General features: G+C 52.4%; 1 protein-coding gene across 2 annotated transcripts in view; it reads left to right on the top strand.

The window, feature by feature from the left end:
* Klhl29 (kelch like family member 29) overlaps positions 1-27,117 on the top strand; it is a 280,513-nt gene that overhangs the window by 101,700 nt on the left and 151,696 nt on the right. The window contains exon 1 of one of the 2 annotated variants that reach the window (XM_077105186.1): positions 17,497-17,565. The exons of the other annotated variant lie outside the window; for it this stretch is intronic. The gene's annotated coding sequence lies outside the window, so the exon portion shown is untranslated. Of the gene's footprint in view, positions 1-17,496; positions 17,566-27,117 lie in introns of those variants that run through there. 2 annotated transcript variants of the gene reach the window in all.

Raw genomic sequence — 27,117 nt, forward strand, 5'->3', positions numbered from 1 at the left:
CTGGACTCAAACTCCTGCCTCAGCCTCCTAAGTCATACTGGGAATACAGGCATGTGCCACCACACCCAGGCCCCCCTGACACACAAATATATATGTAATGTTTTTTAAAAGCAAATTTCATGCATAAAGACACAAATGTTAGACATCTGGAATTTTCACATTTGGACAAAGGTCAAGCAGAGGTGAGGACTCCGGAGGCTTGTGAGCCACATCTTTTTACAGCAGGACCTCGAGGCACAAGGAGGAGCTCCTGGGAAGGGGACAGTGACCTGGGCATCTACACTGGCCTTCCCACTACCCACTGGGGGCTCCATCTACCATCCTTGTCCTAGCCCCAGGGGTGAGAAGCCTGGAGCTCACCTGTGATCTCACCAGCAGTGAAGATGGCCAGCATCCAGACCCTCTGAAGCCCCAGCAGTCACCCCTAGGGTGGCCACAGTCTCCATCCAGGGAGACTGGAGCTGGGAGTCTAAGTGGCTGGAGTGAGGCCCAGCTGCTCCTGTGAGGACCATGGCTTCTGGGTACACTCCAGGAGGGAGAGCTGTCCTTGGGCTGGCATGTGGCTGGAAACCTGGTGGTGGCCATGACCTGGTCTCCTCCCAGGCAGCCAACCCACAGCTCCCCAGGGCGAGCTCTGGGCGGCTGATGTGCTGACCTGCCACCACGAGGACACAGTCATTTCCAGAGCACCCTTTTGCCTTTCCTCTTCGCTGGGAACAAATGCCCTTGGTCCCCCTCCCCTCTGCCAGGACGCCTTGTCTTCCCTCGTGTGGACTGTCATGTGTTGTGGTTGAGCATTTCCCGCCCTTTGGGGTTAAGTGTAGTTCGCACTGTTGTCTACCTACTGCTGCTGCAGGCACCTTTGCAAGTGGGGAAACTGAGGCTCCTGGCACTGAGGAGAGAATTGTGTGACTCAGAGCATCCAAGGACCCTGCCCCAGAGTGACCACAGCCCCCATGATGCTCCCATCACCTTCAAGGAAGGGTGCCCCCGGGGGTTGTGCTCAGAGGTTCCGTCCCCTGGATGGGACACGGGGGCTCAGCTGGCGTCTTCCTGCAGACACCTCAGGGCTTCTCAGTCCCTCTCCCCTCCCCAGCGAGGGTGCTGCTCCTCCGTGCCATTTCCTGTCGCCCAACTTGATCTCCTCCCCTTGCTTCTCCAGGTAGACCCTGCAGTTGGCTTGCCTGGGTGGCTCTCAGTGCAACTGGCACCAGGATGCCCCATCTCACACCCACAGGGGCCTCCCCAAAACCCAGCCCAGGTCTGTTACCCAAGTCCCCCATATATCTCCAGAAAAGCCACCTACAAAAAGTTCCAGAGAACAAAACGAAATCTTCTGGGAGCTCTGAGGGCACGTGTCCACGGGCGGCACGTTCGCACTCCTAGGACAGACCTGGGGGAGGTGCCGTGCGGGGTTGAGGAGGGAGTCCAGGGAGCCAGGGCAGTTTGGGCCTGTGTGTGCTGTAGGTTTGCGTCCTAAACACCTGGGCTTCAGAGGACACCTGACCCAGTTCCAGAACAACTTCTCAGGCCTGGAGGTCTCTGAAGAGGATGTTCCGTCTGTCACTGCCAGTGCCAGGCAGCTCCTGGCCTGGCTAATTAGGTCAGCCTCCCCCTCCTCACACAGCCGGCAGCCGGCCGCCAGGACCAAGCTCGGGCTGAGGAATGGCTTCATTATGCAGCTCCGTGCCAGCCTCTCCGCAGCAACAGGAGCACTTTGGGCTGAGAATCCCTGGAATCCTTTCATCTTCTCTTTTAAGAAAATGATGAGAAAACAGGCAAACTTCCCTGGGAGTGATGGGCGGGTCCAGACGTATATCCAGATGGACATGATTGGGTTGGTTTTCCTACAGACCCGGCAGCTTCGCCTTTGTTCACAGGCCCCCCGTCCCACAGTGCAGCAGCGGTCCGTGGGGAGGTTGAAGGAACGGGAAGGCTGTGTCCCGACCTTCTGCCATGAGCTTGATGCAGACCCGTCACTACGACATGCCCATATTGCACACTGATAGCTGCTTGCAGAGAGCAGGGGACCTCTCGAGAGCCACCACTCCTGAAGTAGTCCCTCATTATTTTTGGTCACTCTACCCTTTGTCAAGAACAAGGGCCTGACACTCTTGTCTTGACCACCCTGGCCTAAGTGTGGGTCCTCTAGGCCATGTCCTTCTCTGTGGCTGCTGAGACGATGCTAGGACATCTTAAAGGGTGGCACTAGAGGCCACCGAGGGCAGCAGAAAGCTGAATGCAAAGAACAGCACAGAACTGAGCATCTGACCCCTGCGCACACTCTCCTCTCCTCTGGGAACCGCTGGCTGCTGCTTTCTTGGGTCCAGCTGTATAGTGGGCTTAAAGACCCAGGAGAGCTGGAGAGAGGCCGAGCACCTCAAGCCTGCCTTCTGGGTCCAGCCCTGCCAGGCCCTGGCCTCCAGCCCTTGTGGGGTGGAAGACATCTCCCTTCCAGGGCTTCCCAGAACAGGATTTAGGGAAGGGAGAACACCGAGCCGATGCTAGAGAATCTTCCACATTCAAGTCTGTGACATTCTTTTTGTAGAATGGGGGGAAGCTGTGACTGAAGCCAGCGTAGGACTGAGTCCGAGGTCCTGGGCAAAGAGGTGTGAGGCTGTGTGGGTGGCCAGCCCAGGGCACACTGCTGCTCTTACTTCTGTGCATGAGATCAGCTTTCTTGGTACAGGGCCTTGCCTGTGAGCACGGTGAGTGTCAGAATTCCATGACATAAGGGGCAGAGACCTGCAGGATGGTTCAGGTGAAGAAGAAACCGGCTGCAGGGGAGCAGTCTCCATCCCAGGGCCTGTTCGTACGACTGACCCACCAGATCATAGGTTACCCTCTCTTAGCTCCACCTGAGGTCTCGGTGCCAGCCCAAGGCTCCAAGCTGTGTGACAGCAGGACACACATCTAACTGTCCTTCCCACTCTTGCTCCACATCCTTTACAAGTCATCATAGCAGCAACTTGCTTTGGGGGATCCCACAGCACCAGGGACTCGGCCTTACTGACTTCACAGAGCACAGGGATGAGGCTGCCTTCCTTACATCACATTTTCCAAGTCTGATCTGAGTGTGACTTCACCCAGCACTTGGCTCAAGAAACGCAGACTGAGGATCCAGGATGTGGCTCTGTGGGCGGCTTGGAGGGGACAGTGCACTTGGGCCAACCTTCGGGAATTTAGAGATTCATCCAGAGCAGCAGGCCGCATCCTGCATCACTGTCCGTCTGTCTGTCCAATCTCTGTTGGACCTGACTTTCAGCTTCCCACCTAATTCTCAACTCTGGGCTGGGACAGCCATGCAGAAAACAAGTTGAAAGCCACCAGTAGCCGGCACCAGGGACACTGTGCATGGTTCAGCACCCAGTCCTGCTGTTGCCAAGTTGAGGGGTGCAAGGAACCATTTCATTATGGTCCCAGATTCTGTGGGTCAGAACTTCAGGTGGAAAACAGTGGGGACAGTCCATTTCCACCTGCCTGGAACCTCAGCTGGGTACGCTGGAGGCTGGGGGTCTGCCTGCAGAGGTCCAGGACCTTCAGAGGCGTCTTCACTCGTGTGGCTGGACAGATGCTGGCCTTCCAACAGAGATATGCTGCCGGGGGTCCTGGCGGGCAGGTGGGGCTGTTCGCCTCTGAGGACCTGGCATCAGAAGCACACCTGTCACTTACACTCTATTCAGTCAGTTACAAGACAATCAAGCCCACCTCAAGTCAAGAGGAGGGAATGAGACTCGCCCCTTGCTTAGAAGCAGTGAGGTTCTAGAAGAACCTAAAATTACACCCTGACCACAAAGCCTCTGCCGCAGGTCCCTCCACCTTGAAGGTGAAATCCGAAGCATTGACAGAATGCCTCTTGGGTGAGTGTGTTCCCCTAGGGTGTGACCACTTGAGGATCCCATCCTGGGTTCCCAGGGTCCATGGACTCAAAATAAGTCATTCAGGAAATCATTTCCCAGCAGCTGTCACTTTTTGCAGGGACATCTAACATAAAGCACAGCCTAGTGCAGTTGTGCAAACGGCACACCCTTCCCTGTTGTGCAAACGGCAGCATGCCGAAGCTGGTTTTACTCTTGGCTCCGCCCCTCCCTGTGTGTCTTTGGTTAAGTTACTTAAACCCTCTGCGCCTCTCTTCTCTCATCTGTTCCATACAGGTGATGAAAAGTCAACCTCTGTCCCTCCACCATGAGAATCACATGAACTCTGTCCTGGACATCCCTGGTGTGGTGCTAGGCATATGGTTTCTGCTGTAGAAATAAAGGGCCTCTCAGCTCCGTCAGGCCTGGAATGTGTGATAATGGGTGCTTCTGACTCTCTAGCCAAGGAGAGGGCAAGGGCAGGAAGCAGCTGCTCTGGGTCCAGAGGGACAGGAGCTGGTGGAGTCCTGGGGGCACGGTCATTTCTGGCTGTGTTGCAAGGACTCTCGTCTGTTGTGAGAACGGCAGGTCACACCCACATGGGCTGCAGTGTGCAGATGTGGGTGGGGCGATGGGGCTGGTGGCAGGGTCCAGAGTCTGCAATGGCTTTGCCCTTTCCCTACCTTTGTGTGGGGGTTTTTTGTTTTGTTTTTTTTTTTTTTAAGTTCATAACTTATTCTGATCCACGGATTTGGGAGAGCGCAGGAGAGGAGCCGATGATGTCTTTAATTAAATATTGCCACTCCCTCCTCCTTAAGGTCATTACAGTCAATAAGGGGGAGGAGAAATATCTCTTTAGAAGGCCTTTCAAATGAAAAAGAAAATGAACTACTGAATGCAAAAGCATCCTTATCTAGCCAGCATCCTTCCCTCAGTTGTGATTTAATATGTGCACCGTGCTATACAGAAATACAAAGCAGCTTGGGAAGAAGTCTCAGCCCTAAGAATCTTATGGTATTAAAACTCTAGTAATCCCACACAAGAGAAAAATACAGCAAAGCCTGAGCTTGGCCCCTGCAAACCAGCGCTCTCCGCCCCCTGTGACCCAGGGGCTGTGGGGCGTCTCCAGAGAGCCCCGCACACTGCTTTTGACAGCTGAATTTTATTAACTGTTTTTTCATTACTCCTGACGGACTTGGCAATGAACTCTTATCAGTGTATTGTGGCGAGTACAAGTCAATTAATTTCTTTTAAATAACTTCAACTGAAATCCTATTTGATTTATATTCCAAAAATGATTTCCATTCTGCTCCTTCCTGGGATTATAGTCCCGGTGGAGTTAATCACACTGGCTGCACCGTCACCCATACCCCTGGGAGAAAACAGGATCAAGGAGTGGGGGGAATGAGAAGAAGGTGGAGCTGAGAGCATCCCAAAGACCTTTTATCCAAGGGAGGCCACATGCTCCGTGACAGGAGAGTGCATTTACATCCTGCCTTCGGAAAGGCGCCTTCCTACTAGTTGTGAGGGGGAGAGCTGAAGAGCACCGCACTGTCCAGAAGGTGGGGAGTCTTGACCAAGAACCACGACCGACCGGGCCACTGGTTGCTCTGGTCAATGCTGCGCCACCCCCACTGACTGGTACCCAGAGGTTTGGGGACTGGTGTCCAGAGCTGTCACTGGGAATGGGTAGGGCAGTCACACCTTCCCAGAGGAGGTGGTGTGAGGCAAGTGGCATCGGACACAGAGGGCAGAGCTTAGTGAGCAGCTGATGACAGTGACAGGGTTGGAGCTCCACAAGGAGAGTGGCACGGACGAGGGTCTGAACAGCAAGTGCATCTTCTCACAATCCCAGGGGTTGGATGGTCCAAGATCAGAGGTCCACAGGGTTGGTTCCTTCCCAGGGCTGACAGGACGACTGGCCTCAGAAGCTTCTAGAGCATTTGATAAAACTTGTGAATTCCTAAACCACCAAAGCAAAACCTTTAGAAGTGCAGCCCAGGACTTGTCATTTACGTAACTATGTGAGTTCTCCACGAGACTCTGGTGCCGATCAGGCTCTGGTGTGCACAGAACACCACGGCCTCAGTTCAAGGCCCTGTGATGGAGGAAACAAGCCCACAAGTAGGAAAACATCAGATCAGAGAGAGCGTGATCAAGGGCCCCACCAGTTGGATGGCAGAGACTAGGTACCTGGAGGAGGAAAAAGGTTACCATGTGGGGAGAGGTGGGGAGAGTTCCCGAGGGCCTTGTTTGCACGTCTCTTCTCCACGGAAAGCATCCGGGCCAAGCGTTACAAACACGCAAGGGCAAGATTCTGGAAGATGCGGCGACCTGTGTAAAAACGTATCTTGGTGTTGAGAGCGTCTTTGAGCCGTATCGCTTTTGTCTTTATCAAAAAACGCATTCTGTGTTTTCTGAAGTGTCTGTTGGCTGTCTGGGCATGCGATACCGGTGCCTGACACCTCGACACTCCACAAAGGCCTGCGGCTGGGAGATTTGGAAGTTCTGTTGGTTGGGGGCCGAGCGGGCCTTGTCTCGGGAGGGAGGAGCGGAGGAGGGAGGAGGTGGGCAGACCAGCAGGTGAACTGTAGCTGAGCAGGGCCTGGGCGCCACTGGTGACTTCTGACTCCACAGGTGAGTGTTGCTGCTGTTGTTTTAAGTGGCATTCATCCTACCCATCTTCCTATACATGTATTGATCCTGGCCAACACAGACATGACAGGAGACCACACGGCAAGAAATATGTCAGGGCTCGCGGTGGAAAAGTACGTGCATGGAGATGGCAGTCGCCCGAGTGCGTCCTGTGAATCTGGAGGTGCTTTCCACGCACTGGCTGGGTGACCTGGGCAAATGAGCTGCCTTCTCTGTGCCTCAGTTTCCCCATCTTTCAAAGAAGGATAATAAGAATAGGGAACACACAGTATTGCAGGGGATTAAATAGATTAATTATGAAAGGAGTTTAGCATAGTGCCTGGAATATGCAATAAATGTTAGCAATCAATATATATTTTTTCCACCTGGATGAGTGATGTTCTGCGCATTTACTTCAATCAAGATATCATGGCTGCTCTCAGAGGACTGAGTAGTCACTAACAAATCCATTTTCCTTATCGCAATCTGTATAGCTCAGTGAGCTTTCTGCTCTCTGCTCCAAGCCAAGAACAGAGAGCTTTGCCTCCCAGACTGAAATGATACATCCTGGAGGCACAGGGCTCTGTGGACTCCTCTCAATCCAGAGGGGTTGCATGTTAGTTAAAGGGTGTCTCTTCCATCCCCTGGAGATTCCAGGAACTAACAGCCTGCTCTGCTCTGGTGACAACGGTGACATGCTGTGCTTTTCTGTCTGCTCAGCAGGGGCTTTGCTTCCTGTGAGGAAACACTCCTGATGCACACTCTTTACTCTGCCACAATTTCCCTTAAATCAGGTCCCTGAGGCACAGGACCTAGGGCCAGAGAGCATGGCCAGAGTGGCATGGTGCAGGCCACGTCAGTTACCCTTGATGGGCCTCACACGTCAAGGTTTCCAGGAGAGTGGGTGACACCTCCGGAGAGCATGTCTCTTCTCAGGGATCCCGCGCCGCACCGTGTTGGAGTGGGCTCATCTTCAGCCTGCACTGCTAAAATCATGGTGCGTGTTGAATCAGGGAGAGGGGGAAAGGTCAGAGGCAGAACTTGCTGAGTCCTATTTGCGGAATAGTTCTTTAATCCAATTTCTTTTTCCTAAACAATTGTATAGAAACCTGACAGCAACAATTTAACAAAAGCAGGGCTCCCTGGTTGGAGCAGGAGTGGCCCCTTCAGGAGCCCCTAAAACACCCACCTGCAATCCTAGGATTTCTCTGAACCCAACTTGAAAACTCCTGCTCTCATCTGGGAATCATCCTTACCTTCTACGTCGGTACCTGGCTTCCAGGCCTCTGTGCCCTGCACAGTGAACAGGGTGCAGGGGAGAAGGGACCACGTAGGTCAGAACAAGGCAGGTTTCATTATGAATGATCTCTGCAGACCTCTGGGCTCAAATGCACTGTGTGAACTCGCTTGTCTGCACTCCCCCATATCTGACTCCCAGAGCTACCTGAGGCCCGAGTGGGTACATTGAACAGCTTGATGGGTTAACGCAGACTATCTCTCTGCCCACTCTGATTACAAGTCTCCTCCTCCCTCCCACGTCACTCAGGGGACAGGAGGACAGAGGGACGAATCGGAAGCGCCGGGCCTTAGAAAGTGGCAACAGGAGAGGAGCCGAGGGCAGGACCCACTGAGGATACCTGGGTTTGTTTTGCCAGGGGAACCTACAAATCCCAAAAGGCCTCATCTGTAGACTTTTGCTTGTAGTCCACAGCCACCCAATTTTCTATTATTATTATCTTAACACCACATTGGCCCTATTTTTAAAATCTGCTGCACTTGGGCAATTTTGTCTGACGTCAGCTAGCTGCCGGCAATGCTGCTTGAAAACAAGAATAACCAAATCTTCTAAGGAGTAATGCTGAACCTGCTTCAAACGCAATAAATCACAAAAACCATTGTTTACGATAAGTGGTATCTGATTGCTGTTAGAACCTGTGTTTATTGCTTTTGTGCGTTATGGTCTCTTGTAATTTGGACAGCCAGAAATTGTATTCCTTTATGCAGCGCGTAGGAAGGGTTTGTAAGGAGGGAGACATGTGTAATTATGCTGCCAGGGAGTGGGGCTGGGGAGCCTCCAAGGAGCATGAAATGCAGTTGCCTGTTTTTCGTGTGGGGAGCGGTACATCAGGCTTTCTGTGTTCCTTGTTCCTGGAACCCTCCTGGCAACTTCAGAGACCTGGGCAGGGGAGGACAAACAGGAGGCAGACTTGGAGCTACCGTGCTCCATCAGAGAGCCCTTAAATGGCCTCAGGGAGCCAAGTGCGGGTTGGGCAGGCAGCCATCAGTCCAGCTGGGCTGATGGTTTTCCCTAGAAATTGCCTTGGACGTCCCTGCAAGTGTGTCTTCCCTCATTCTAGCCCATTCTGAAAAGTGCCCACTGGGCTTCATGGGTAAGGGCTGACAGCAGAGGTGCAAGGACAGCTGATGGAGGAATATGGGGGAGGCTGGCATCTCTGTTGCAAAATTTGAGAAGAAACTATTTGACCATGCAGCGTGGGTCTCAGCAGAGCGTTAGTTAGTCAATTGATGACGTCGTCTCTTGGTTTCTTTGAGGTGCTGTTGCAAAGAGGGGTAATGAATGGGCATGGGGCTCTGTCATTCTCATAACTCAGAACCTCTGGCCTCTGAGAAGAGGATCTGGTGTCTTTGACATCGGCCATGCTCTATCGGTCCTGGCTACTTTGCTTCAGGGCTCCCCCGACTTGGAAAGCTCACTCCTGTCGATTTTACCTGGGCAAAACCTGCCGATCCTTCAAGTTCCTGCACTGCTATCAAAGACGGTCCCTGAATTCCCTCCTCTGATTTCTCAATCTCCACAGAATTTCTCCACCAGCTCCTGCCCCACCGCCGCCCCCAATCCCACAAGCTCAAAACTCAAGTCCCTGCAACTCATGGTTCATCCTGGACAGGCCTCTTTCCCTGACCCCAGCACTAGCTCAGCACACAGAGGCACTCAGAACTATTTATTGAATGAATGAACTCGAGAATCACTCAACTGTCAACTCTTCACCTTCTGCATATTTTTTCAAGTCATCCCTCTTCCCTGTTCCTACCATCCTGGCCCCTGGGAAGGTCCTTATTGATTCTCAGTAGGCTCTTTCTGAACTGCCCATCAACATCCACCACCGTCCTGGCTCTCTGGGAGCTAGTGTCTGGGGCCATGTCTTGGTCTCTCCCTGCCCCCCACCTCTTCCACTCACCTCTGCCTGTTTTGCTTTATTTGCCCAAGTCCTTCCCCATTCCTGAGCACACCTCTACTACCTGTTTTTAATCACAAAAGATGTGTTCTACACACACACACACACACACACACACACACACACACACATATCCTTACCCCCTTCTTTACCTGGCTTTCCCTCTTTGGACTTGACTTAGTCCCCATCAGCCTCCAAAAGCCAATCCTGACTGTGCCTACAGGCCTTGCAGGGGCTGGGGGAGTGTCTCTCCACCCGCAGCTCCTGTGTTTCTCTGTAATAACTCATCTGTTTCCCCCTAAAGGCAGGAATACTGCATAGTCTGTCTTAATAGCCCCAGCACCCAGCACAATGCCTGGCCTGTAGATCGTCCATGAATGAGGCTCCAAATGGAACTGACACTAATACTCAAATAGCACAAGAGGATCAGAGAGTTTATTTCAGCACCAAATCGCACACAATTGTGTGTTGGCTTAAAGCAAGTTCAAAGATGGCTCCCCAATGGACATGCACTATAGGGGATACGCCATCCATCAGTGCCTCCCCAGCCATCCTGTCTCCCCAAGGACCTGAGTCCTCACTCAGAACAAAGTCTCAGCCTGAGGGGTTGCAGCCTTCCACGGTGTCTGAGCCCAGAGCACTCACTCCTCAGTGGCGGCTCCCTGTGCGAGCACAGGAGGAGCCCGGATGACATGCTGACGGTAGTTACCCCACAAAGCCTGGGACTGGTGAGTCTGCTTTATTAAGGAGATGAATGGGTCATTCGTGATTCTGAAGCTACGGGTTCTAGTCTGATCACCCAGATCCTAGCATTAATTAGACACTGAGCTGGATGGCAGCATCCCCCATGTCCCTTAGTGCTTAGAAGGGTTGTCTGAGACTCCTGGGCTGCAACCTTAGTGACATTGGATCCCCCTCTCCAGCCCTCCCAGGGCTCCACTTTCAGGAGACCCTCACTTCAGGTCCAAGAGCACCTACTGGGCGGCTGATCTGCCCCACAGGGCCCACTGAACTACTGCACAGGGCCAAGTGTCAGGATTTCCAGATCTATTTTAACAAGCCTCTCTCTCTCTCCCTCTCTATCTTCTCTCTCTCTCTCTCTCTCTCTCTCTCTCTCTCTCTCTCTCTCACACACACACACACACACACACACAAACAGGTCAAGCTCACTGTCAACCCCCACAAACAGGTGTTTCCTACCCAAACTGCAGAACCTCAGGGGACAATGAACACAATGTGGGTTTTTGCGCCACAGCTCAGCAAGCTAGATTATGACTGTGTTGGCTGCCATGGTTTGGCTAGGTGCCCCACGATTGGGGGCAGCTTTGTCTCTGCAGGAAAGTACCCTCTCAGACAGCCAACTGCATGGCAGACTTTTTGGAATTCACGCTGCTCATGAACAAGGGCCTGGGATGTGGGCCCTCAGGCCGGTTGGCCAATCAGCAGGTCCTCTAGGGCTCTGGCTTAGGCCCAGTCCAGGCCTTGGGAGGCTGAAGAGGGTTTAGTGGACATGCCCCAGCTCCCCAAGCCCTCCCAGTCTGATAAGGGTTGGGGCAGGGTAGAGGGCCCCTGTGCAGACGAGACCAAGTCTGGTGTACAGCGTCCACTCAAGAGGATCGAAGGCCAGTAGACAGCTGACTCGAGGGAACGAGAAGCAGCCCGGGCTTTGTTGGGCTGGTGACCAGCATACCAGGAGCAGAAGCCTGGCTGCCAAGCTGTCGCACAGAAACTACGGAGCTGGCTTCTGTCAGCTGCTTCACAGCTCGGAGGCCGCAAAGTCCAGAGAGAAGGCGCGTGCAGAAAACGTGTGCTTCTCAGGCCACTCGAGGTGAACGGCAGAGTCGGATCCTTGCTCGGTCGCTCTCCTCTAGCCCGGGGGCCTCCCATCTGCTGACTTCTTTTTTCTTGAAACTTAGACACATAGCAATTTGACAGAAAAGAAAAATTGTAAAGGAACCTAGTTAATATGAAATTAGAAATCATCAGTCTTTGCAAAATCTCTTTCCTTCTCTCCAGCAGAGCAGATGCAGGACGGTCATGGGTTTTCTACTTTTCTCCTCAGGGGATTCCATGCCCGAGTCTCTGTGCGTCATCAGAGCCCATACCAGGTGACCAGCCGTCCACCAAGGGGCCCTGGTTCCTAGGCCTGAGTGGACACACCAGCTCCCCACTCCCTCGTTGGAAGAGCACATCAGTGCATCATCTTCTTCCTCTGGAGAGACTTTGGCTTTCCAGGCGCTGAGCCCTGGGAGGAGACTGAGATGCGAGAGCGAGGGGAGTGGTTTTGTTTCCCTCAGACCCTGTAGGCTTCTGTCGGCAACTACATGGATAGATCACTTTTTACCTCTATCTCAGTTTTCTCATCTATAAAATGGAGACAATAGGAATTTGTATTTTGCAGGGTTTATTGTGGGAATTAAATGAGATAATGCGTGGCTCATAACAAATGATCAATAAAGGGGTAGCCTAGAAGTAGGAATTACAAATACTATTTTAACTATTACTCTTGAAGAGCAGGTGCCATGTGTCTCTTTACCAGCACACCCATGACTTTGAGGAGCATCCATTTAGCTTGTGCAAGCTCTGGCCTCAAGTCAGAAAATTCCTTCCTCAGCCCCGCTGTGAGGGTCCAGAGTGGAGGAGCTACGAGAGATGGCCCCGACCCTTTTCTCACATTACCTTGACCTTGAGTTGTACAACATTCTCAGGGGATTTTCCTATGGCCCGTTTTTATTTTTCTCACTTGGAGTAAGGCATAAAAGCTGAGCCCACCTGGCAGACTGGGACCAGATAGAGCACAGTGGTCCTCCGGGGAAGGCCAGCATCTGGGCCAAAGAAATTAGGTAGCGCAGCTGTGAGAGGCGGAAACCCCACTGCTACATTGGAGGCCCCAACGCTCAGGCCTGACTGCCTGTCGGCTGAGCCCAGCACTCCGACTCTGGCCCGGGTTTCTGCCATTTCCTTAGCCTGGAAAGACAACCCAGAAGTCCTGCCAAGATAGGTTCAGGCCCTCCCATCTCTCTAGGGAGCCTCTGTGTGTCCTCTGTCCTGGTGTGGGCTTTCTCTCCACCCAGTCCCCAACACTGTCTCTCCTGGGGTGCAACCTGGCACCCTCTGGCCTGCACCAAGGCCTGGGACACTTCTCAGCCACCCCCAAAGTCTCTCTGTGCTCAGCTCTCATCCTCATTGGGCCCAGCTCACAGCTGCCCACCTAACATGTCCATGGTCCTGGGTCACAGCCATACCCTGCCCTCCATAGTAATTCCTATCTCCTGTTTCCATATCAGAAATCAGGTGACTATCCCCCCAAGAAAGTGGCTCTGGATGCCCTGACCAGGCATCAAATGCAGCCAGTGTTCTGTGTCCTTTGAGCTCTTGGAGAAACACTTTCTTTGCGGTAGTGACTTGCCCCAGGCAGTCCCCAGGCCAGATAAAGGGCCTGGTCCGTGGGCCTTGGGAAGGCTACCGCTACATGTGGAGACCGTGCTTGCCTTTGGGATCCTGCACAGACTGTGGCCTGAGGTGCACCTTCCAGGCTCACCACTGTTCTAGGACTCCTTGGAGCCTGTATCCAGAGGCGGCGGTAGGACCTGCAGTCACCAAACAGGCCTGGGCCTCCCTGGGGATACTGACCCTGACCATCTGGCCTGCTCCTCCTCTGCCCTCAGGCCAGTGCCCACCCACTTGCTGGGCCCCTACCCAAGACACTTTTGCAGCTAGCTCCAGCTCTCCCTTGCCAGCCTTGGAGATCCCTCCAGGGCCCCTGGCCACAGGTCCCACCCCATCGCATCCACTCCTCCTGAGCATTCTCACCTGCTGGCTTAGCCCCAGAATGCCGCTGTCTCTAGTACCCCGCTGGCCAGTGCACCATGGTCTCCAGGAAGCTGCTGCCACCCCTCCTAGCCCAGGCCTGTTCACAACAGAACCTGACCCTAGCCCAGAACGGGGTGACACTCCAAGTGGGGGCTTTCAGCAGAGGGGGTGTCAGCATAAACCCTTTGGGGTGTCATCTACCTATGAAGGAAGACAGGTACGCAGTTGCAGGCAGAGCAGGGTGAAGCTCAAGCCTCTCAGCCTCATTGCATGTAGTCAGGGACCAGCTCGGGGGTCGTAACGCCCTTGATAAACAAACTGAAGCCCAGGCAAGGCTAGAAGTGGGGTACTCATTTTGTTAGGTTTGACATCTGTAGTTTTGCAGGATCTGGAGCAAGTCCCCAAGCTTCCCAGGACCTCAGTTGCCTGACCTGGGCAAGGGAGGGCTGCAGGGAAAGGAGCCTGAGGGGGCCCTTCCATCTGGCTTTCTGAATTCTGACTACTGAAAGCAAAAGCAAGGCCCTCAGAGCAGGGTGCAAGGGAAGCAGGAGAACAAAACACGCAGCCATTTGCTTGTGCCGGAATCCAGGAGCAGACTCCTAGAATTCCCCACCCCTGGCCAGAAGCCAAGGTCAGGCCACTGCCTGATACATCTCCTTGTGCCTGAGACCACCAGAACCCACTGGGAAGGGTGGGTCTGGTGATGAATCACACAAGCCTTTTCATTCCATGCACTACTTACACACCCAATACTTCAGGAGGGGAGGGGGACTACTCCTGTTTCATAGCATATTCAAATTTAAGGTCACTTTTTCATACGTTTCTTCTTAGTACGACACAAATCCTCATTATAGATATTTCTGTGTTTTAGCAAAAGGACCCACAGTCACAGTGCTGCGATCCTCAAATAAAGTTCAATTCATTTTCATCTCTCTTTCCTTCCGAATATTATTGCCGGAAATGTTACATTATCATAAACCAGAGTTCAGGATGCGTGTAGGGTTTCAACAATTGTCACTTTTCTCTGTTTACAAATTCTGATTGCCGCCCGAATTTTACAAAGGCAGGGTATTTCCATATTTGTAGATAGTTTTTCTTTGGCTATCCCTAGCTCAGACACAGCCCTGATGGTTAGGATGTCCTGTGTGATGCTGTCCCATTTCTGCCTGGCATGTAGGGCAAAGAGCCTGGGTGAGATGTTTGTAGAGAGTGAGGTGAGATGGGACTGCTGAAGGGGGGCTCCTCCAGGGCACTCTCCCTTTGACAAGCCTGAAGGACCCAGGGAGCAGGCTCTGGGCCCAAATCCTGATGGCTAGCCTTTCCTGCACATGGAAGGACAGATTGCTCCCACACAGACGTTCATGCATTGGAAATCTCCAGGTAGTTTTTCTTTTCTATTATCCATGTCACACACTTCTGGTAGAATGGATGCCCCTTCCCAAAAGGATCTCAGAGTCCAGTGTGCTGGAGTGTGCTGAAGCCGCAGGTGTGGCCTGCCCTTAGGCCCATCTGCTGGCATCAGGGCCAGCTGGGTAGGCATGAGCTCCGGGGCTACTCAGGCCAGGCTGCTCTCTTGCACCCTACCTGGAGAAAGAACCCAGCTTTGGAGCAGACAATTCTGTGTCTGAATAGCACTTATAAACTATGTCATCTTGGAAGAGGGTCTTTATTCCTGTGCAAGATCTATCCTCTGCAAATGGAGTTTATAATAACAGCAGCAAGCCAGGAGGGCAAGGCTAGATCAAACACACCAAGCCCCTCCCCGTGCTTGGCACCTGGGAGGTGTTTGCAGGGATGGTGGGCTGTGCCTGCCTGCACTCCTCGTCTTCACAGTTGCTTCCTTTGGCTTCTCCTCTAGGTCTTCCTCTCTTTGGCTTTTAATCCCATTAAACCCTAACCTTCTTTTCTTTCAACTGTGTTGGATAAATCTGTCTGGAGGGAGCCACTTACTCTCGCCCTTCTCCCAAGGCATGTTGGATGAAGGGCGCATCCTCCGCACAGCCCAGGCACTAAACACCTTCTAGACATCCTTCCCATAGCTAAGAGGAGGAATCATTTGTTTCCCCATTTCTTGGAAAGGATCAGACCCAAAAAGTTTAAGCAGATTGTTTGAGGACATGCAGATGATAAATATCAGAGCCAAGATAAAAGGCACAGTTGGGTTCCAAAGCCTGTGCTTTAAACTGACCTGAGCCCTGAGGGTAGTGTTTGTTCTGCAGCTACAGGTCAGTGCTCTGGTCTCATAGAGCTAGTTAGGCCATTGGCCCCTGAACAAAATGACCAAAGCCCATGGTTCTGGCTGAGGTTATGCACCTGCTTTTCAGTCTTTCTGCCTCCCCTCATTCTCATCCACTAAACTTTCCTGAAACAACAGCACCTCTCCACACACACACACACAATATGCTTGTTAGAATTGTGTGCAAAGGAGCACTTATAGGCCATGAAATAGACTGCTGGGGCTCTTCTGTGAACACTGAGCTTCTGCACTGTGATGTCCTCAGGTTTGTTCTAAGGCTTTGTTTGATTGCTACTTGAATTTTGGTTATATTTTGGAATAAAGGAAGGATGGTTGTTTGGGGGTTTTTGTTGCTTTTTCTTTCTTTCTTTCTTTTTTCAGCACTGGGGGTCAAACCCAGGGCCGGTGCGAGTTAGGCAAGCACTCTACCACTGACTACACCCTCGGCCCCAGGATGTCTATTCTTATTTCTGGGAAGATTCAAGAAAAACTTTTACCTTTTCTGAAGTCTAATCAGAAAAAAAAAAAAAAATGTCCAAGTCAGGCAGGAAGGTGGGGTTCTCTTCCCAGAGAGTGGGCTAGTAGCACCAAAGGCACCCAAGGTCTTGAAGGAGCAGATTAGAAACCCAAGATCCAGCCCCTGGGGAGGGAACCCACGCCCTGGGTCCAGACATCTAGTTCTTATTCCTAAATCCAGTGTCAACATGCTTCAGATGAAGTAAAGTCATCCACCATCTTGAAGCCAAATCTGCCATCGAATGGTCCCATCTACCGTCAGATGGACATGCAGCACTCTCCCCAGCCACCCACAGAGGTGACAAGTGCCCTTGTGAACATGTGGACTTCTGTGGACTCAACTTCGCCATGCTAATTGCAGGCCCCAAGGATCTGTCCACATGAGCAAGTGCTGCAGCTGGATCTGGAGGGCTGGGTCGGAACCCTAGCATCTGCCTGCAGGCAGCTCTGGGCGTCTGGGGGGAGTGGCATGGCTTCCAGAACCGCAGGAGGTAGGAAGGCAGAGGCATTGTGACTTCCACTGGGTCCTTTACCAGCTCCAGTTTACACTTTATTCAGCAAATTTCCAGCTCCCAACACATGCCCCCTGGGTGCCAGTCAGTGGTAACAGTGCATGTGGGCTGGGGCAGAGGGGAGAACAATAAACGGAGCTCAGGTATTTGCCACAGAGAGTTTGCCAACCTCCTAGGATTCAGCCTCCATGCTAAAGCGAAGGTCATAAATGCTAAAATAGGGGGGTTCTTGTCTGTGCTGATAAGGAAAACCAGAGAATGCTGGAGTCTCGTTAAGAAAACCCTAAGATTGTAAGCTTATCACTGCTGTAGCATAATACGGGGAGTATGTTAATTCTAACCTCTGTGGGTTCCCCCTGAATCCTTTCAGCTGAGGCTGGCGGGGTGAGCTGCCATCCTGCGGAGACTGGAGCGTGGACTGACTGGTTTGAATTTCTTCCCTTACCTGGGCTTCCCATATCCAATCTCCAATTTGAGGGGGGACACAGCTTTGTCCCCTTTACCTGCCCAGCTGTCTTCGCAGTTATTCGGTCCACCAAACAATGGCCAAAAGCCTACTGTGTGCAGAGCACAGTCGTAGGAGCTATGAAATGTCCGAGTCCAGCCAAGTTCATCTCTGCAGAGCCAATACGCCAAGGAGAGCATAGTGATTTATAGGCCAAGCCTGCCAGCCGACCTTGTCCCCAGCAAAGTCTCATTTCAACAGGCTTCTCTTCTAAGCGATTATTCACTGTTTGTCCTGCTCAGGCCTGGCACTCTTCTACAATTCCTTTTACCAAAGAGGAAGCAGGAAGCTTGAAGTAAGTAAGTACTTATCTTATAAAGAGAAGGTCTGTGGGGCAGGCTCGTGCCTCTTTTGGGGGCTTGCCTGGACACCTCGGTGTGGCTCCTTAACAAGAATGGATTTGTTACAAGATTTACTTTTCTGAAGCTCTTCCCCATCCGGGGCTTTTTTTTTTTTTTTTATCCCCAACACCCCTGTGAGGCAGATGAGGGAAGGCCAAGCTCAGGGGGAGGTGGCATGTTGGGTCGGTGCTGGAAAGTGTCAGAGCCCGCCCTACCCCAAGTGCCCAGCTCTCATCTGCATCTCTTTCCACTACACCAAACCCAGAGCTGGAGGGAGGGCAGAAGAGATGGCAGGGGCGCGGCCCCCACGGGGCCCTCCTCCCTGGCTCCGAGTGCTGAAGAAGGCTCAGGAAGCGTGAGGCCCGGAGATGCCGTGCCGACCTGCCCTGGACTCCAGAGGTGCCGAGGGGAGAAGCAGCTGCAAGTCACGGTGACGGATGTTCGCAGCTCACGGGTGGGTGACTGTGGGTGCACTGGTGCCAGGGTGGCCACATGGCTGGCAGGAGGGAGCAGGGCGTCACATTTCAGCAACACGATCTCGGCCCAGTCCAAGGAGGAATGTGTGCACAGGTGTTTGTGGTCTTCAGTTCAGAGAGGGGCGGGGGACAGCGGAAGGACCAGGCGGCAGGGGGGACCTCCCTGTTTCCATGGGTTCTCTTCACTGCCTTCGCCAGCCCTCTGGGGACAAGCAGTGCCGTGTGTTCTTTCCAAGTCTCCAATAAGAAAGCCGGGTTTAAAAGTCAAAAAGTTGCTGAAGGACTTCACAGGGAGAGGAGGGCATTTGGTATAAAAATGTTGCGGAAAACAAAAGCCTTCCAGTTCTCGTCTCAGCAGAATGGGAGTCTTGCTCTAAGTGGGAAGGGAGGCCACTTACTTTGCTGGAGATCTTACTTGAAAGTAGGTTTTCTTCCTGTAACTGTTTATCCAAACTCTCTTAGACTGTGGTTCTCAGCTGGATGACTGAGTGATCTCCAGAATTTGATGACATTCTGGCTCATAAGAATACATACTGTTGCTTTTGATTAATGTGATTTATTTTTAAACGATTTCTCTGAGCCAGTTGAGCAACCCAGGTAAGCCATGGTGCTGGTGCCGGGAAGGGAGGCCAAAGGCATGACTTCAAGGTGCTGGGAGCTAAGTATTCCTGCCTAGACACGTAGGAGGGAGGAAAAAAAAAAAAAAACAAAGACGACCCAGGCTCTGAGGATACGGGTTAGGGCCGGGCCTGTGCCTGGAAGAGAAGAACTTTCCCTTTGTTCCATGGCCCACTGCTTGTCCCGAGGCTGCATGGTCGGGAGGGCAAAGGCGACTTTTGGGGCTTGGCCCAGAGGATCTATTTCCTCTTTTCTTGTTTTCTGCTCCACCACGTGGCTACAGACCATGACATTTCTGTTCAATGCTGTCAGAGCCTTGGTCTGAGAAGAATGTCTGTGTACTCGGGTCCCTTGGCCAAGAAGGAGCTGTGCCCAGGGCCCTCTGGCATCTGCTCATGCCCCAACTCCTTTCCTCTCCCACATGACCAGCAGCCAATGGACAGTTCCTCCCAGCCAGGCATGGAACAGAGCTGAGGGGGTATCGCTGCACAGCCAGGACCTGGACCCTGTCTGGGTCTTGCATGTCCAGTTGAGGCAGGGCATTGGCTTTGTCTAGGAAGGGTAAGGTATGGAACCAGGACTTGCCTCCCTTCTCTGAAACTTAGTGGGCAAATAGCCATGAGCCCCAGCCCCTGCCCTACCCAAAGAGATCCTGCAGAGCCAGCCACCGGCCAGCTATTTTTAGAAAGCTATCAGGTGCACAGGATGCCCAGTTGCCTTTTCCACCTGCTGGGCTCAGTACAGTGATCAGTGTCTCTGCCCCAAAGTCTGACTGCAGCCTGGAGCCAGCACAAAGCTCCCTCCCAGTGCAACTTCGCATGGTTCTGGCCTGGCCTGACCATGGCAAGTGACATCTCCATGATCCTTGGGCCCTTGGCCATTTTGTCCTTGGAAGCACAGATATTGGACACTAAAGCTTGCCCTCCTCTGCTTCCTTGAGAGGCAGGGAAAGGCCTGTAGGAAAGACACGTCAGGAAGAATCTTGAATCGTGAGCCCACCATGAGGAGTGTAAAAAGTTCTGGAGTCATCCTTCTACCAGGAAGGTGCACAGAGTGTGCAATGAGTCTGGGGCATGCCCATGTGCACTTAGTAGTGCGTCACCCACAGATGCAGGGTGGCCAGGACATGCCCAGAAGAAGTCATAGAGGAGGAGGTGCAGAGAGCAGCCTTGAGGGACACACAGGTGCGGCCAGGGACTGCCGGAGGGCAGCAGAGGGGCTGCGAGATTTTCACTCAGCTGGAAAGAGGGACAATCCACGCTGTACCCAGGAACCTAGAAGAGGCATGAGGCTGGTTCAGAGGGCTCTGCAGGGACACAGGAGGTAAGCCCGGAAGGTGCCAGGTAGCACTAGGTGTGAAAAACCACGAGTGTCAAGGGAGGTGTCTGATGATCAGAGCAGAGACAGAAGAGCATGGTGATCTGATGGTCAGTCACCCTGCTCTCTGCCCAGCAGAATATTGTGGGGTCCTCCTGATCATAGAGCAGCAGTAACAACAGGTTTACAGCAGCATCTTCATCACCCAGTTCACAAGTGAACTGCTCAGGTGAGATGAGTGGGGGCAGGGACTGGCCTGGCCAAGCATCGGGAGCTTGTTGTTAATGTCTCTTTCCAGTCCCACGTTTGGTGGCATCGTGAAAATGGTTGCAGCGGGAGGATCCATACAGCCGAGTCTGGCGAGCACTGCTAAGCAGGGTCTGGGTGTTTTTGTTTCCGTCTCCCCGGGCCCAGCCACCAAGCCAGGTGTTAAATATTTACCAGCACAGCTCTGGGTACTGGGGAGTCTATGCTGAGGTGTACACTAGTCAGATTAGCAGTGACCACGCACACTGGCGCCTTTGCAGACATGTGTGATGCCTTCTTCCCTGTTGAGGAGGCTGGAGACCGGGAGCAGGGATGGGGCCTTGGACTTTTGTCGGCCTGTTCTGAAACCACTCTCCTGTGGACTCCCAGGCCTTGGACGCTCCTCACCCAGAGCAAACTTGCTTCCTTCCTGCCTTCTGCTTCATCGCCTGAGTAGACTTGGCACCAGCCACACAGAACTTCTTTCAGCTCCTTAAATAGGACCCATTTCTCCTCTCTTCCAAGGTTGGCTCATGCTGATGCCTCCCGTGGAACCAGAGGAGTCCCCCTAGCACACCCCTGGAGGTGGCCCTTGGTTCATCAAGTAGTGGCTGAGGGCAGGCGCTGGGGTGCCACCCAGTCCTGTGCACGCATGTGTCGGCAACTCCGTGGCCTGCTAGCAGGACAGAGGAGTCTGTGGCCTAGAGAGCATCTGGGTGGTTCTCAGAGGCTGCTGGGCCTCTGAATGCAGAGGTGGCATCTTTTATGGATAGGAGCTGCTTAGTCCCAACTGGTGAGAGCGGCACCACTGTTCATTGCTTTAGAGCTACTGAATAGCCGACAGCAACCTTGTAAAACAAGTAGCACTCCCATTGTAGAGATGAGGAAACTGAGGGCCCCGTTGGTGAACTCACATCCCGGGGTTCCATAGAGCCCAGGCCTTGAGTCTGAGCCCCAGGACCATAAATCCCAAGCCGACTCTGAGGGCCTCAGTGGTTGATACAGAGTAAACTCAGACACCAAGAGCAGAGCAGGCCCCTCTGGGAGAAAGGCCTCTGTGCCACTGGCCCACTTGACTCCAGAAACTTGTCCGCACACCCCGTCACTACTGTCTCTCCAGGACTTGCTTCTCAAAAATGGACATTAACAGTGGCCATGAATACAATGCTGCATTTGTTGCTCTTTTGGAAAAAGAAAAAGCTGGCTTCTTAGAGCTGTTGTACTTTATTTTTCTGTAAAGAGGAAATTAATTTTAGTCTTTCTTTTTGGTTTAAAATGTTGTTCTTTGCTTTTCCGCCCTACAATTTAAAAGGAAACATTTGTCTGTTGAGAAAAGAAATGATAATTATAGACTAAAAATTGTTTCTATTCTGATTTGAAAAAGTGACAAAAAAATTTTTTTTTCCATTGCACAGATGGGGCCCTGCTGACAGAGAGTGTTTAACAATGAGGCCCCGGGCTAGTTGGGGGCTCAGAATGGCTCTGGAGGTGTCTTTGGGCTTGAGTGTCACTGGGGCAAAGTCCTGTTTCCAGAGCTGGTCTTCATTTCCAGAACTGGTTAGTGACTCACTGCATGAGATTGGGACACACCGGGCCCTCCTGGGCTTCACCTGTGGGAGACAGAGGGGGCCTCTGAGTGTCACGGCCCGTGTCAAGTGAGCTGTTTGGAAGACGAGGCCAGGGGCTCCCTTGTGTGGCCCCTGAGTTCAGAGAGTCACCTGGCTTTATTTCCTTAGCTGACAGTTTTACCTTTCAGCCTCACAAAATTACAATTGCTCCAAGTCCTTCGATCAATAAAGCAGGAAACTGATTAGACTGTGAAATTAAACTAATAATGCCATGCTATTAACCCTCAATCAATGGGGAATGAGCTTGAAGTGAAGGCTATTTCCTCAACCGTATTACCCCCGGATACATGTATTTACTTTCTTGAAGAAATCCTAGGGGCGCGCATCCCCAGACCATCCTTTTCTGCAAAAGTAGTGTGATTTGCAGTGCTGTCGTTGACCACTGAGAAAGGGCTGTCTGCAAGTGTGGTGTGGTGACCAGAATATTCAGGGATAGCTGAGTCTGAAGGCTGGCTGAGGCAGGGCAGGTACTTGAGCCTTGGAGTGACTGAGTGGACCTCAAAGTGTCTGATGTGGACGTGATTCCCATGGGCCTCTACCCCGTGCCTGCCTGTTGTCTCTAAGAACTTTTCTTTGGAGTTAATACCTAGTGTCTTAGTTTGTTTTGTGCTGCTGTAACAAAACACCACAGATTGGTTGTTTGATAAACAATAGAAATTTAATTCTTACGATTCCAGAGACTGAAAAGTCAAATGCCAAGGTTCTGGTTGTTTGATAAACAGTTGAAATTTAATTATTAGGATTCCGGAGACTGAAAAGTCAAATGCCGAGGTGCTGGCACTTGCCATATCATCCCATGGCAGAAGGCACCAGAGCAAAAAGCATGCAAGAGAGAGGGGAGGGAGCGAAAACCATCTTTTTCCAGGAGCTCACTCACTCAGTGACTTCCCTGTCCCACGATGACACTAATCCATTTGAGAGGGTGGAGCCCTTGTAACCTCAACACCTTCCAATACATCCCCCCCTCCCACCACTGTTGGGAGATAAATACCTAACATGAATTTTGGATCCCCTGTGGCTGGATCAGGGACCCAAGTACATAGAACTAGGGTGGAGAGCTCCTTTTAGTCTCAAATGGCTTTAGGGTTCATGCTACCACTGTGGACACCACCATGTGGTTTTGCAGAATCTCTTGTATGTTTGACCCATGAGAAAGGGGTCAGTCTGTTCATTTTCCTCCCCTTCTGGTCCCTCCAATGTTATTGCCCCCAAGCATAGGCGCAGGATGAGCATACTTGAGAGTAAGGGCAGATGTTGGGGCTGTTTTCTTGTATATCTTGATCATTGTCAGGGCCCAGTTTCAGGAACAGTGTAGTTCTAATCTAGAAACACACAGTGTCTAGCTTGGACTAGTACCACCTGTGAGCTTGATTCTGGGGTCATGGAGTCTGGGCCAGGCCTCCCATTCCTAAACTGACCTCTGGGCCTGTCCATCAGGACAGCCTCCTGAGGCAGCCTGGGTAGCCAGCATTTGCAGACTGGGCTCTGGTCACAGTATAAGGAAGGCTCATTTGTCACATCCCAGGCACTGCATCTCAGGTGTGTCCAAGTCCTGAGAGGCCACTGCCTCTCTCTTACCCAAGTGGTGAGCATGGGTTAAGCTGTGCCTCAAATAACTCTCAGGACCAGTTCACCGCAGAGCATAGACCTGGCCCTTTTCCGTGTGATCCTGACTACGTAATGCCAACCCTGCAGAGCACTGAGGGCTGTGGCTGTTTCCCCATTTAAGGGATGAACAAATCAAGACTGGGTGATCAAGGACCTCAGGTGGTCACACAGCTAAGAAGCTGAACCAGCTCCGGAACCCTGGTGCAGAGCTCTTTGGCCGCCAGGGCTCTCTCCAGGGAGTTGTTCGGGAATTAGCATAGGCTTGTCCTCCTCTGCCTTTGCCACTAAGACAGAGGAACTAGCATGCCCTGCCGTGGACCCTCCCCAGGCTCTGCCTCCCACCCAGCCTGTCAGTTCCATCGCAGTGGAATGTTGCCAAAGATCAGACCCCCTCTCTAAAAGTGGTGATGGTATTTAATAACTAATTACTCTAATGATCCTGCAGAAATGCTGGAGACCTGTTTTAGGAGAGATGTCAATTAGAGCCATCTGCACGGTGAATAAAGGAGCCCTACCCCAGCTGTACTGTTGAAACATGTTAGCGTTTTCCTACCAGCGGCCATATGGTACTTAACGAAAGTGAATTGTTCACACTGCACAGCCCGCGCCTCCTGATGAATACTAGCATTTTGTTTTGGAAAATAGTTCCTCCATCGTGTGGAATATTTTTCAATGCAGTAAGCAGCAAGTTGGAAGCCAGTGAGCCCTAGAATACAAAAAGACTCCCATCACCTTAAGAAGCCCTTCCCTCGGCCCCGCCCAGCCCTGCCCTGCCCGCTCAGCAGCCCACCTGGGCCCAGTTCTTAGCATCTGTTTCTGAATCTGCTCTGGGAGCCAGGGCCACCTCTGCTTTTCTGGCAGGAAGTTAGAAGTCAAAGGTCTGAAGCTATGCAGACAGGGCACTGAGCTCTGTCTGGAAAGGCACAGGCATGGGCAAAAGTCCCCCAAGAGTTTAGTACAAAGTGTTTCACTGGGTGTGTGGCTTCTAAGAAGCAGGGATTTTCTATCTGGGGTCTGTTCATTTGAATAAGTGTAATGTACAGATTGACACCACGATGCTCAGTGAGGTGCAGAAAGAGCTGGAACTGTCTCAGGACCCGGTAGAAGCCTGGCTGAAAGCCTTTCTGCTCCTTGTTACCAGTATAGACAAACCTCGCATAAGTTGTGACCCAGTGCCACGGGCACATGGGAGCCAGACCTCTGGGGCCAAAGCCCAGCCACTATGGGCTCTGTGAACTAAAAAAGGGTGTGTGTTGGGCTTTTTGCCTTGGATATTGCACAAGCAGACAAACTCAGGCCTGTCTTATCCTGAGGCTCAACACTGCCGTCTCTCATCAGGACAAAAGCCAGCCATGGTGTTCTGCCAGATGGTGCCAGGCAAGGGACCCTTCAACACTGGGGCTCTATGGCTTTAGTGAGTTGAAGGCCCTGCCATCAAAGCCACCAGGAAAGAGCTGCTTTATTGCAGCCTGCTCTGGGACCAATAAGATTTCACTAGCCAGCAATAACTGTTCCGGAACTTTCCCTAGAACTGAGGACACTCATTAAAGCTTAATAGAAAGGCAAGATTGACTGCAGTTGGCTATAGGGACAATCTGGTACAAGTCCTGATACCCGAGACATTCTTCACAAAGCTGAGGTCCCATAAATCTCACTTATTTCCAATTCGGCAGCAACTGATCCCAAGTTACAATAATGATCCTAAGTTCAGCCGAACACATCCTTAAAGGAAATCCTTCTGGGAAAAAATAGCAGAAATGAGCTCACGGCCGTCCCTCATCCCCGGGCTGTGCTGTTCACCTTCACTTTTCTGCAGGGGCATTTCCCCATGTCCCATGACAGACATGGACCTGACAGAACCAAGTCATGGTGACTCCCTGGTAGCCCCTCAGAAAGGGACCTCAGCAAGGTGACAAAGGCCGATAGCAGCAGCTATAGCCATTGGCCATGGAAGAGGCCCAGAGTATCTCCAACAAGTCACCAGCTTTTCCGATGGGCTTATCCAGGGGGCCCCACAGGCCAGAAGCTGTTCCATTTGGTAAGCCGGGTGGTTACCTGAAGGGTTAACCTTTCCTTTGCAGTAGGGTGGGGGAGACCAGGGCCAGTGTGACATGTGCCTCCTGTGAACACGAGTGCTGTGCTCAGACACTGAATTTGATAAATTGCATTATAAAATTTAAAAACAAATTTAAAACCCTATTAGCACCCCGTAACGGCCTCCACCTGCAGAACCCAGAGAGCAGCGGCTCCCTGGCAGGCAGGCAGAATAACTCGGGTTGCGGTGTGCTTGGCTCACAGCGGAACGGAGACTGGGGAGCCTGCGCAGCGTGTGGCGGGCCCACACACCCTCTGTGTCACAAGCTGCTTCCTGCGCCCCGGGCGAGACCCAGGCCATTGCCAGCGGGTGTTGGAGGGATCACATCACCAGGGTTAGCCTCGGTCTCATTCCAATGTTCAAATCTCGATTTCATTTTCTTTCAAGGCTGAATGAGACTCTCCTTTCAAGAATGAACCACAGTAGTGACAAGACCATAGGATCATCTTAATTTGGAACTGAGGCCTGGGGGCAGGGAAGCCCAACAAGTCTAGAGGTTTTGTGGGTTGCCCCGAGAGGCAGATGGAGGCGTGTCCCCAGTGTCAGCCATCCCACCCCTGCTCAGCGAGGAGGGTCAGGGCTGGGAGGCTGTTTGCGTAGGCCTTTGCAAATGGAGGAGCCCTGGGAGGGAAAGAGGAGCGTTGGCCTGGTTCCAGGTGCCAACTGCAGAGAGCTGAACTTTTGCTGAGAAGGGAGGCAGCCCTGCAGCTGTGTGTGCACGTGGGCAGAGGCGGGACCCAGCTGGCAGTGAGAAGGCCCCAGGGACAAGGGAGGGCCCCTCTCTGTCTCTGCAGCTCAGAGACCCCTGAGCCCAGGAAGCGAGGTGCTGCATGGCAGGTCTTCTGGCAGCTCAGGAGGTTTTCTGCCAACCAGCGGCCTGTCTGAGGGCGGCTCCCAGTCCTTCCCAGGCACAGAGTGGTTTGGAGATATTTGGGCAGAAGACAAACACCCGCCGCAGGCATGGCTGTCCAAAGGCAGCAGAGAAACCATGTGTGTAGGGTGACTGTGTAAGAGGGCACATGGGTGTGGGTGCGGTTGCACACGCATGTGTACAATGCTGTCCCTTCTGCTGTGGCTGCCCACTGGCCATTCCAGCGTCTGTGGGGTGATGTGGACCCTTGGATCCAGGGGTGTCCATCTTTCAGAGAGCTCCTTTCAGGGGAGTAGGAAAATGAAAATTCACTTAAAAAGTGAGCTGGGGTTCTCCCCACTTTGGGGAGCCAGTCAGCAGGTTCTGGGCCAGGGTACTAAGGAGACTCGAAGCTCCCTGCCCAGCAGGACACGAGGCCTTTGGTGTCAGAGAATATGTGAGCTTCTCCCAGGAGTTAGGCAGCAGGCCAGGGAGTCCAGAGCATGGGCACAGCTTCTGTGTCCCTCTTGGGTACCTGAGCACTGGCCAGCAGGTAGTAGCCAGAGAGACCTGGGTGCTCCCAGTGGGGAGGTGCGTTTGGGCCTGGTTGGGTAAAGGCAAAGGAGACAACACGTGTAATAGTATGAGGACTCCCCTGTCTCAAGAGG

The sequence above is a fragment of the Callospermophilus lateralis genome, chromosome 14 (assembly GCF_048772815.1).
Source record: "Callospermophilus lateralis isolate mCalLat2 chromosome 14, mCalLat2.hap1, whole genome shotgun sequence".
NCBI lineage: Eukaryota > Metazoa > Chordata > Mammalia > Rodentia > Sciuridae > Callospermophilus > Callospermophilus lateralis.